The sequence below is a fragment of the Triticum dicoccoides genome, chromosome 4B (genome assembly GCF_002162155.2).
Source record: "Triticum dicoccoides isolate Atlit2015 ecotype Zavitan chromosome 4B, WEW_v2.0, whole genome shotgun sequence".
Classification (NCBI taxonomy): domain Eukaryota; kingdom Viridiplantae; phylum Streptophyta; class Magnoliopsida; order Poales; family Poaceae; genus Triticum; species Triticum dicoccoides.
Window position 1 is genome coordinate 201,066,518 of NC_041387.1, and position 10,123 is coordinate 201,076,640.

A 10,123-nucleotide genomic window follows, 5' to 3' on the forward strand; every position below is an offset into this window, starting at 1 on the left:
TACAAGGGTTCACACCCCCTGTAACACACACATCCATATTCCAGTCGACCGCCTCAGGGCACCGAGATGTAGGGCTTTTACCTCCTCCAAGAGGGGCCTGAACTCGTAAAACTCGTGTGTACATCCTCGCCGTAGCAAGGGCCTTGCCTCCTCATATGTACCCCCTATTCTTACTATTAGACTTAGTACCACGACATTACCACTACATACTGCACAAGCTGAAACTCTGTCTAGACCAACCCACCAATGTGATCGGCTTGAAACATTGTTGACATTTGTCCAGGATGTCGACCGGGATCGCCGCCCTCTGCAGTACCACTGGTTGGCTTTCTTGAGGTCCGTACTGCGACATCAGTAAGCCCCTCGACTTGGATAGAACCAATTGTGGTTGCTAGAATGCTGAGGTTACTGAAAAACACAAAAAAAGTGCATTTGTTGCACTTTTAGAATTGAAGGCAATATACTACGAGTCTTAAAAAACGTCTTATATTTTATTACAGAGGGAATACTAATTTACAAGTGCATTGATGGGTCTTACCAAGTTGTATTGCCTTCCATGGACCTGAAGAGAGGTTGTTGCCTTGGCGCCAACAAGTCCCTGAGACTTCCCATGTAGACCTCAAGCATCATGTATCCTCCCAAGGCATGAAGTATCTTGAGCATCATGAGAAAACAGTTCCTGGATCGCTCGAGGCACAAGGCCAAGGTTATCCCTAGTTCCTTCCTGCAAGTAGTTAGCAGTTTCAAAGCATATTTCAGATATTGCCTTGAACTCAATCAATTGAGCTCAAGCACCAACTGACCATTGTATAGGTCCTCCTCCCAGTTTGGCCAAAAGCAAGGATGCAGACGTTGTGCCCGTCAAGTGAAGATCGGAGGATTGGCCTCACCTAATTTTTTTTAGAAATGGAGGCATGCCCCTAGCCTCTGCATCATGATGATGCATGCAGCCATTTTATTAAAAATCCATGAAGTATCGTCATAATAGTCTTATAGCTCGCAAACAGAGCAGAGCAAAGTAAAAAGGAAAATTTCATGCTGACAAAGGCAACCGATACGGTAATATGAAGGATAAGCTCCCTAGACTACTATCCTATTATGCGAGCGCCATCCGAACCGGTTGAATATAACCCGAGCTACCATCTCCCATTGGTTGCACCCAGTAACCAAAGGCTCCCTGGAGTCCGTAGGAGTGAGTAAGGACCACGTATGGATCCAACTTCTGGCTCTGAAGATGACCTGCAAGAAAGTGAAAGTGTGTTGTCTGTTAAAAATCATATCATTCATGCGGTTCTATATAGCCCATAATAGCGCACATATTCCAATCCGAATACAAGTCGCAGTAATCTGTTCAACCCCAGTTGACCACGTCCCAAACAATGACGCAATGTCGACTGGAGGATTAATGTTGAAAGCTATATGAATCGTTCTCCAAAGTAACTTCGCAAGTGGGCATTCAAGAAATAAGGGTTGTATTGTTTCATCATGATCACAAAAACAACACCGCGAACTTCCTAACCATCTCCTTTTGATTAAGTTGTCCTTTGTGAGTATCACTTGCTTGTGGATGAACCACATAAAGATTTTAATATGCAAAGGAACCTTAACCCTCCACATGTACAATGATCTTGAGATTGGGCCAGAATTAATCAAATCCATATAGAGTGATTTCACCGTAAAAATTCCATTCTTAGTTAACTTCCATTGTGTCAAATCCGGTTGGTCGGAGAGTTGAACTTCTATCATTCTCCGAACCAAATGCATCCAGGCAGTCCATCTCTCACCAACTAACACACGTCGGAACTGAATGTTCAAGGGAATAGTTTGAAGGACTGTGCCTACATAATCCTCCTTACGTTGCACAATATTATAAAGGCTGGGATATTGGACGTCCAGGTGCGTCTCTCCTAACCATGTATCCTCCCAAAATCTTGTTGACATCCCATTGCCAACCAAAAATTTGACCCTAAGAACGAACAAGTCCTTTGTTCTCATAAGTCCCTTCCAGAATGGCGAGTCGGTCAGTCTCATGGTAACATGGGCTAGTGTATTCGAGTGTAAATACTTATTGCGCAGGATTTGTGACCACATACCCTCCGACTCTGTCTCTAGCTTGTATAGGCATTTGCTCATAAGACATTTATTCTTAATTTCTAAGTTCTCAATACCGAGATCCCCTTGGTCTTTAGGTCGGCAAAGAATATCCCATCGCGCGAGATGGTATTTCCTCTTGGCCTCATCAGACTGCCAGAAGAACCGAGATCTAAAGAAATCAAGTCGCTTCTGAACCCCTCGGAATTTGGAAGAACGAAAGTAGAAACATCGGCATACTAGTCAGTATCGAGTTAATCAGGACTAGCCGACCTCCATATGACATAAGCTTGCCCTTCCAGCAGCTAAGTTTTTTTCAATTCGTTCTTCAATACACTTCGATTCTTTATTGGATAACTTATGATGGTGAATCGGTATACCCAAGTAACTAAATGGTAAAGCACCTAATTCACATCCGAACAATTGTCTATAAGTGTGTTCCTCGTCTTTGGCCTTCCCAAAGCTAAACAACTCGCTCTTATGAAAATTAATTTTTAAGCCAGACAATTGTTCGAAGAGAGATAAGATAAGTTTCATATTACGTGCCTTAGCCATGTCATGTTCCATGAATAGGATAGTGTCATCAGCATACTGTTGAATGGATACCCCTCCATCGACTAGATGAGGAACTAACCCCTCTACATGGCCATGCTGCTTGGGAATGCCAATAATGACAGCCAACATATCTGCCACAATATTAAACAGAAGAGGAGACATGGAATCCCCTTGTCTCAACCCCTTATGTGTCTAAAAGTAATGACCGATATCATCGTTCACCTTGATTCTGACACTACCCTTCTGGACTTGGGTATCCACTTGGTTCCTCCAGGCTTCACTAAAACCTTTCATGTGCATTGCCTACTGAAGAAAAGGACACTTTAATTTATCATACGCCTTCTCAAAATCCACTTGGAAGATAACCCCATCCAGTTTCTTCGAATGAATCTCATGAAGCATTTCATGCAGAACGACCACCCTTTCTAGTATGTGTCGCCCCGACATGAACGTTGTCTATCTTGATTGGATCACTGAATGAGAAATTTGTGTCAATCTATTGGTTCCAACCTTTGTGAAAATTTTGAAACTCACATTCAGCAGACATATGGGTCGGAATTGTTTGATTTGAACTGCCTCATCATTCTTTTGTAACAGCACTATCGTGCCGAAGTTAAGATGAAACAGCTCTAAATGGACGTTGAAAAAATCATGAAACATAGGCATAAGATCATCTTTAATAATATGCCAACATTTCTTATATAATTCAAGTGGAAACCCATCTGGTCCTTGTGCTTTATTCGGTTTGATTTGTGATATTGCCTGAATAACCTCTTTTTCAGTAAACGGTGCAGAGAGAATATCATTCTCCGCTGCGTCTAATTGAGGTACATATTCAATCAGAGATTTATCTAGTGTCACCGTACTTTTATTCGCGGGTCCAAAAAGTTTTTTATTGTAATTAGAGATATACGCTTTCAAATTTTCATGCCCCACTATTGTCCCCTCGTCCTGTTCAAGCTGTATGATTTTCTTCTTCCTATGTCTACCATTTGCAACCATATGGAAGAATTGTGTATTGTCGTCCCCTTGGACAACCTTAAGCGTTTTAGCACGCAATGCCCACTTGAGCTCCTCCTCTCTCAAGAGATCTCATAGACCTTGCTCATCCTCAGACATGGATCTTTGCTCATTAACCGTAAGAACAGTGTCTTCAGCCTTTAAGCCTAGTGCCTCAATTAATTGAGTAAGATGCTCTTTTTCTTGTTTGTAAATCCCACTCTCATTTCTGGCCCAACCTCTCAAAAACTGTCGGAGATGTCTAGTTTTATTTTGCCGTCTCTCAATTTGCGCCCTTCCACTAACCGGCTTAGCCCATTCGCGTGCAATGATCTCCAAAAATCGTTCTCTCTCGAACCAGCTTTGTTTGAAGGAGAAGGCATTTTTATTTCCCACATGGGTAGCCTCACCCGAGTCTAATAGAAGTGGTGTGTAATCTGAGATCGCTCTCTGCATCTCATGGACCGATACCGAAGGATACTTTTCTTCCCACTCCACACTAGCAAGTACCCTACCCAACTTTCCATAAGTCGGAATGGGTAACAAGTTGGCCCATGTAAATTGTCTACCAGTGAGTTCTATTGCTCTCAAATTAAGACTCTCGATAATCATGTTAAACATCATAGACCAACGTCCATCAAAATTGTAATTGTTCTTTTCATCTCTCCTCCTGATTATATTAACCCCCCCCCCCGACTAGTTTTGGCAGATTCTCATCTCATGGAACACATCATATGCATCATCAACAGTTACACTTGAAGATGATAGATAAGAAGTGAAAATGTAGTGAGGCAAGATCAATCGAGAAGCTACCTTGCGCTGACTCCTGGTCAAACACTAGATCAACACTGAAATCTTTCTTGATCCCCACTGCTTGAACTGCGATGTTCTCTTGTTCGACAGTAACAGGTGATTTGATCTTGATGTTGCTGGTTGAGATTAACAGCCAGACTCTGCAGAACACCATGATACTTCCTGAATTTATCCAAATTCAGCTTCTTAGAGTCTCAAGGAATACTAACTCTAAATCTATGCTGGGGAGAACAACAAGTGCTATTTAGTTCTAGGATCAAAGGAGGTACCTTTCAGGTCTATGAACTTGTCCAGTGCCTCATGTCTTGTCCGGCTGAGATGCCTCTGCCTCGATCTCAGAGCATAAATCTCTCCTGAAACACCACCGAGCCGAAAGAATTATTTGGTGGTTTCTGCTTGGGCGCTGATCTCCACTGGCGTGCTAGCCCAAATTTGGGTCGGTCGCATCCACACGCTGTACGATGCAAGGCATCCCGTCCGCCATCTTCCCTGCTTCGTTCCCCCACCCATCGTTTGAAGCGATTAAGAGAAAAAATCCCCTCACCCCATAAATCGAGCCACCATGCCCCACCCACCCCACGACCACCTACCCCGCACAATGCAGGTCACCGCCCCCACCGTGGGTCAGAGTTCGCTGTCGCTGCATCTCCACCCCCCAATCACCTCGTCTCCCCCCTGTCCATGCCCTGCAACCACGCACCTCCTCCTCCCCCCTAATCCTACGCATGCTTCTAGCGCAGTGCCGGACAACTCGTCGGCGGCAGCCCGACGACGCCCCCATGGTCGCAACTCTGAATGTGGTGCCAAAAAACTAGAACATGGTGGAAGCAAAAACAATGACAAGATCCATCTAAAATAGAACATGGTGGAAGCAAAAAAGTAGACTCAGCTGGAGATTCAGTGTTCGATTGTAGCAAAAAAACTAGACTAGTTCCAGCAGAAAAAACAATGATTGTGGCAAAAAACTAGACTAATTTCAGCAAAAAAATAATGGCTCCAGCAAAAATAACGTGCCAGCAGTGACGGGGAATCTGGTTCCAGCACACTGCCCACCACTCATCTCTCACAGTTCCGCCTGGTTCGCGGCTTGAAGCTATTCCAAACCACGCTTGCAGCTCGCCGACACGTGCTTGTAGCATCTTGCGTGCCCGCGTCTGCCATCCAGCAAAAACCATGGATGCTTCCAGCAAAATCCATGGTTGCTTCCAGCGTCTGCCAGGGGCGGCTATAGCAAACTGCCACCGCCGTCCCCACACCCGCCATGGCCGGTCGAGGTTGCATCTTCTTGAGCACCGGTGGTGCCCCTCCCCCATGCCACTGGTCGAGGTCATTGTAGCTCCAGCAGCCGACAGTTGCAGCATCCATTGCTGCTAGTTCCAGCATCCCCGTCACCGTCGGTCCCCACCTCCCCGTCGCAGCACCGTTGTCGTTCGTGGGTGTCGTCGTTGCTGCCGCTTGAATTGTATTGAGAGAGAGAGAGAAAAGGCGGTGGGGAACAAAGTGGGTGGGGGATGAAAATGGATCACGTGAAGAGATAAGATAGGTGGCCAGCGGTGGTCAAAAATCTTCTGCATGGGTCCCACATGCCAGTGCCTCGCGCGACGAAGCGACCGGCCGAAACCCGGCCGGTCCATCAGAGGGAAACATTTCCCTTTTTGTTTCGGTGAATCGTCACATGAATGGACTTAATAAACAGCAGGAGAGTGTGGTGGACTCAACCTTGTAGCGTTGAGATTTCCTTCTCATGGCAAGGTACGATTCCACTGTTGGGGAGATCTGGGCTCAGGTTCTACTGTGGCAGCACTACATTCACATGCCCCTCCATGTCCTCCTTCTCCATGCAAAGAAACTAGGAGATTCTTCTTCCTTCCTTCCTCAGAGAAGCTTCATCTGCTTCATACTTAGAGAAGAACTGGAAAAGGAATTAGAGTATCAGCATTATCTTTGTGAAGGAATATGAAACAACTCCTTACAAGCAAAGAATGACAAGAGTAGAGGGAATATATTCCAAACACCTTTGCAATGATTGGCCCTGTGCGGGCATGAAGACATCAAATATGTGTGGAGTACTTCAAAGGGAATCTACCCAGCTAAAGAACAGAAAGTACATAATTTCTCTAATACCTTGTGATTGTTGCATTTATAGCTTCTCTTGTACCCAATTAAATATAGAGGCTTCTCTGAAATATCTTCTTCAGAACAAGATAGAGGAATCTATTGGCATAGAAGTTACCACATGGACAAAAAGAACACAAGAAGGATCACCAATCCAGCATAATTTACAAGTACCTTGAAGAGAATCTGCTGTTGCTTGAGCCTCCTGCCCCTGATTCCTCGGGAAACACGGAGTTTCTATTCTTGGTCTTTGATCTAGTGCTAGAGTAAGGACAGATTTTTTATAGAAAAGGATAGATAATATGAGGAATAAAGAGCGAGCCAAGCTTGGGGACATTTCCTCACTACAATGCAGCTCAGAATGATTGCAGCTCAATACTTTTTGGTCCTGATCTTTCTTGGATCTTGATGGCTAAAGATTGGAGTGGGAGGTGGCTAGAAGCAATTGCGAAAGCTCAAAGCTTCATGCATCACATGGCTGTGGAAGAAGGAAGAATCTTACCTATCCTAAGCCACAAGAATGCAACTCTAGCTTTATTCCACTCAAGAACAGCACACAAGCAAAGCTAAGCTATACACCAGAAAGTGCTTCACACCAAACTGGAAAGGGAAAGCCTGAAAAAAGGGCTTCTTTCCAAGATCACCCAAGGAGATAGAATAATATATCAGAGGAAGAACCCCATCAATGAATAGTTGTTTTTGGAATGAGAGAGAGGGGGCATGTGGGCACTAGTAGAAATGCTACCACTGCAAGTCTGCTACTGTCGCATGTCTTGTCTAGGCAAGAGACAGTTAGGTGGCGTGGAGGGGCCTTGATTTAGAAAATCCAGGGGTGGAAATGGTGTTATCAAATAGCCCTCGCACCACTCGCTGGAAAACCAATTGGGGAGGAGAGGCAGTGACCGGGTCGTCTGTGGTGCCAGCGTTTGAAGGCATTTGTTGTGTTGTCGAATGGACTATTAAGTGTTGGTAGCTATATTTTTTATGAAGATGTCTTGTTGTTGAATTTTTCTACTGACAACAGTCAATGGGTTTGCTGGTACATTTTTGTGTGTGGGTCGATAGGATGGTGCGCTCTCTCTCTTCCCCCATCTCGTTATGTAGGCGCTCCATGTTGCGACCTGAGTGGTGCTCCATCCACGCGTCCTCCATCGGTCCGCCTCTCCGGCTCATTTAGCCTCCTTGCGGAACGCGCCTAACCCCCTTAGGTTCAGGCCCATCCACTTGGGTGGTGCTTTGCGCTTCATCTCATGTCACATGTGAGAAAGCGTGTTGAAATATATATATATGTGATTGCCTAGCCTTTTTTAATTAGTTCACACTTTTGATTGTGTTAACTAGTGCATGATGCTACACAACAACCACTTGGGCCGACGCTGCCGGAACTAGAGCACGAAAGGCAGATATGTGCCGCCACGGGTAACACCCACAGCAGACTTGCACATGTCGAGATCGTACATGATGCAGGCTAGGTGGCCACCATATGTCCTTTGCCGCAATGGGAAAGGACCGCGGTACGCTACCATGATTTCCATATTTCGGGCTATGATCGCCCCAAACAATGCAACCACCACTATTTGAGAGATCCCCAACCACCATTTGGTATTGGGGCTGCCCGCATCCACGGTGTAGGCCGGCCGTAGCTGCGTTGGGAAGACCCCCGTCGGGGTTAGTTGCTTGCGGGGCTAGGGTTGGCCACTGGCGTTGCCTGGCAAGCGCCGCCAGAGTACTTACTCGAATCGTTTTCTTGGGCTACTAATTTTATCGATTCCTGGTACCCTTATTCCTGAAAACGAGTCTTGCACTTTTTCCAAATCTTATATGGATCTGCTGGAAGTGTGTTGCTCTTCATATTTGTGTTTTATTATGTTGAGGAGTATAGGACACAAAGAAATCAGAACTTTGTAACTGGCAAAACAATTCTAACTTTGTTTCTATGAAAAGTTATACTCTCATGAGCTTTTTTAAAGGATATTAGTGCCTGAGCCTCTACATCATTGCGATGCACACAACCATCATTATTAAAGTTGATGCAATGCGACAAGACAAAGACATCAACAAATAGAATAGAGGCATGGTTGTAGGAAAAGGCAGGGGCACGGTGGGACTCAGGGCAATGACACAGAAAATCTGGGCAGGCTCCCAAGATAAGGTATACTATCTAGTTATGTGTTCCATTGACAAATGATAGTATGAGTAGATGGTCCCATGAATTTGACTGCAGAACTGCAAATAGTTCCAAATTTCAGTAAAGGGTTTCTTTACCCATGAGAATTTACTGGCCATTGCAGAGTTCTTCCTCCATACAGATCTCTAGTTCTCTACTGAAGTTTGCAAGAAAATGGCCCACAAACAGATGGACCAATCAAGGTCACATTTATTTGGCCTTTTTGAAACACTATACTTTTGGGGGGAAATAGATTGATTATAATTTTATGGAATTCTTGTGTTCCAAACAGGCCTTTAGTTTGTGTTAGTACTAGAAGTCTAACAGCAAGCAACAACAACATCCTATGACACTTGATAAGACCTTTTCTATACCTATGAGGGTTGAAAAGCTATTTTATTTTCTAATTGGAGAAGTCCAAATGCAGCATAGTTTGCATGGCAATTGAGTACTGACAAGGGTGGAGTAAAGCACACAAGATCGATGATGATGAGAGAAGCATTCTCCTCAAAGTTCTACCGTCCAATAAAAGCTCCAATCATCTGGGCATCATCTTGTCTACTATGCTAGTGGTACGGGTTAGTACTTGGCAAGTCCATTTTTTAAAGAAAATGCTGAGAGCAGCTTTTCATTGATATTTGGGGGTTCAGGGGAGTTTGTTACATGGGATGTACATGTCCAACACATGCACCGTTGGACATGCCTACACCAGTACAAGTACAACAACTAATGTAGGTCCTTAGTCAGGTTCCCTCACTACTAGAAAAACGCCTACTAATGGCGCACCAGGTTTGCCTACTAATGGCGCACTACTGGTGCGCCATTAGTATCACGCCACTAGTATTTTTTACTAATGGCGCACCAGTGGTGCGCCATTAGTATCTAGTATACTAATGGCGCACCACTGGTGCGCCATTAGTATAGGCCTCGGTGCGCCATTAGTATAGGCCACTGGTGCGCCATTAGTATAGGCCACGGTGCGCCATTAGTATTTTTGAATTTTGAAGGCAGGAAAATAGTAGTGGCACACCGTCTAACCCCCACCGTGCGCCATTGCTATATTTGAATTTTGATTTTGGATCTGGATCGCGATTTTTTTGCCCATTTTTTGCTTGTTTTTTTGGCTCATTTTTTGCACGATATTATTTCAAATTTTGTTCCCGTTTTTGGATCATGTACGTTCTTTTGCCATGTTCTTTTGCTGGAGAGGAGTTCACCGGAGAGGAGTTCACCGGAGAGGAGGAGGAGGAGTGGGTGACCGCAGCATCGCCAGAGAGGAGGACGAGGTCGCCGGAGAGGACTTCATCGGAGCATCGGAGAAGAGGAAGGAGAAACCATGAGGGGATGGGAGGAGAGGAGGAGGAGGAGCTCACCGGAGAGGAG

General features: G+C 44.9%; 1 pseudogene; it reads right to left on the reverse strand.

The window, feature by feature from the left end:
• Positions 1–6,283, reverse strand: part of LOC119292624 — a 41,903-nt pseudogene extending 35,620 nt beyond the window's left edge.
• Positions 6,284–10,123: the final 3,840 nt, after the last annotated feature.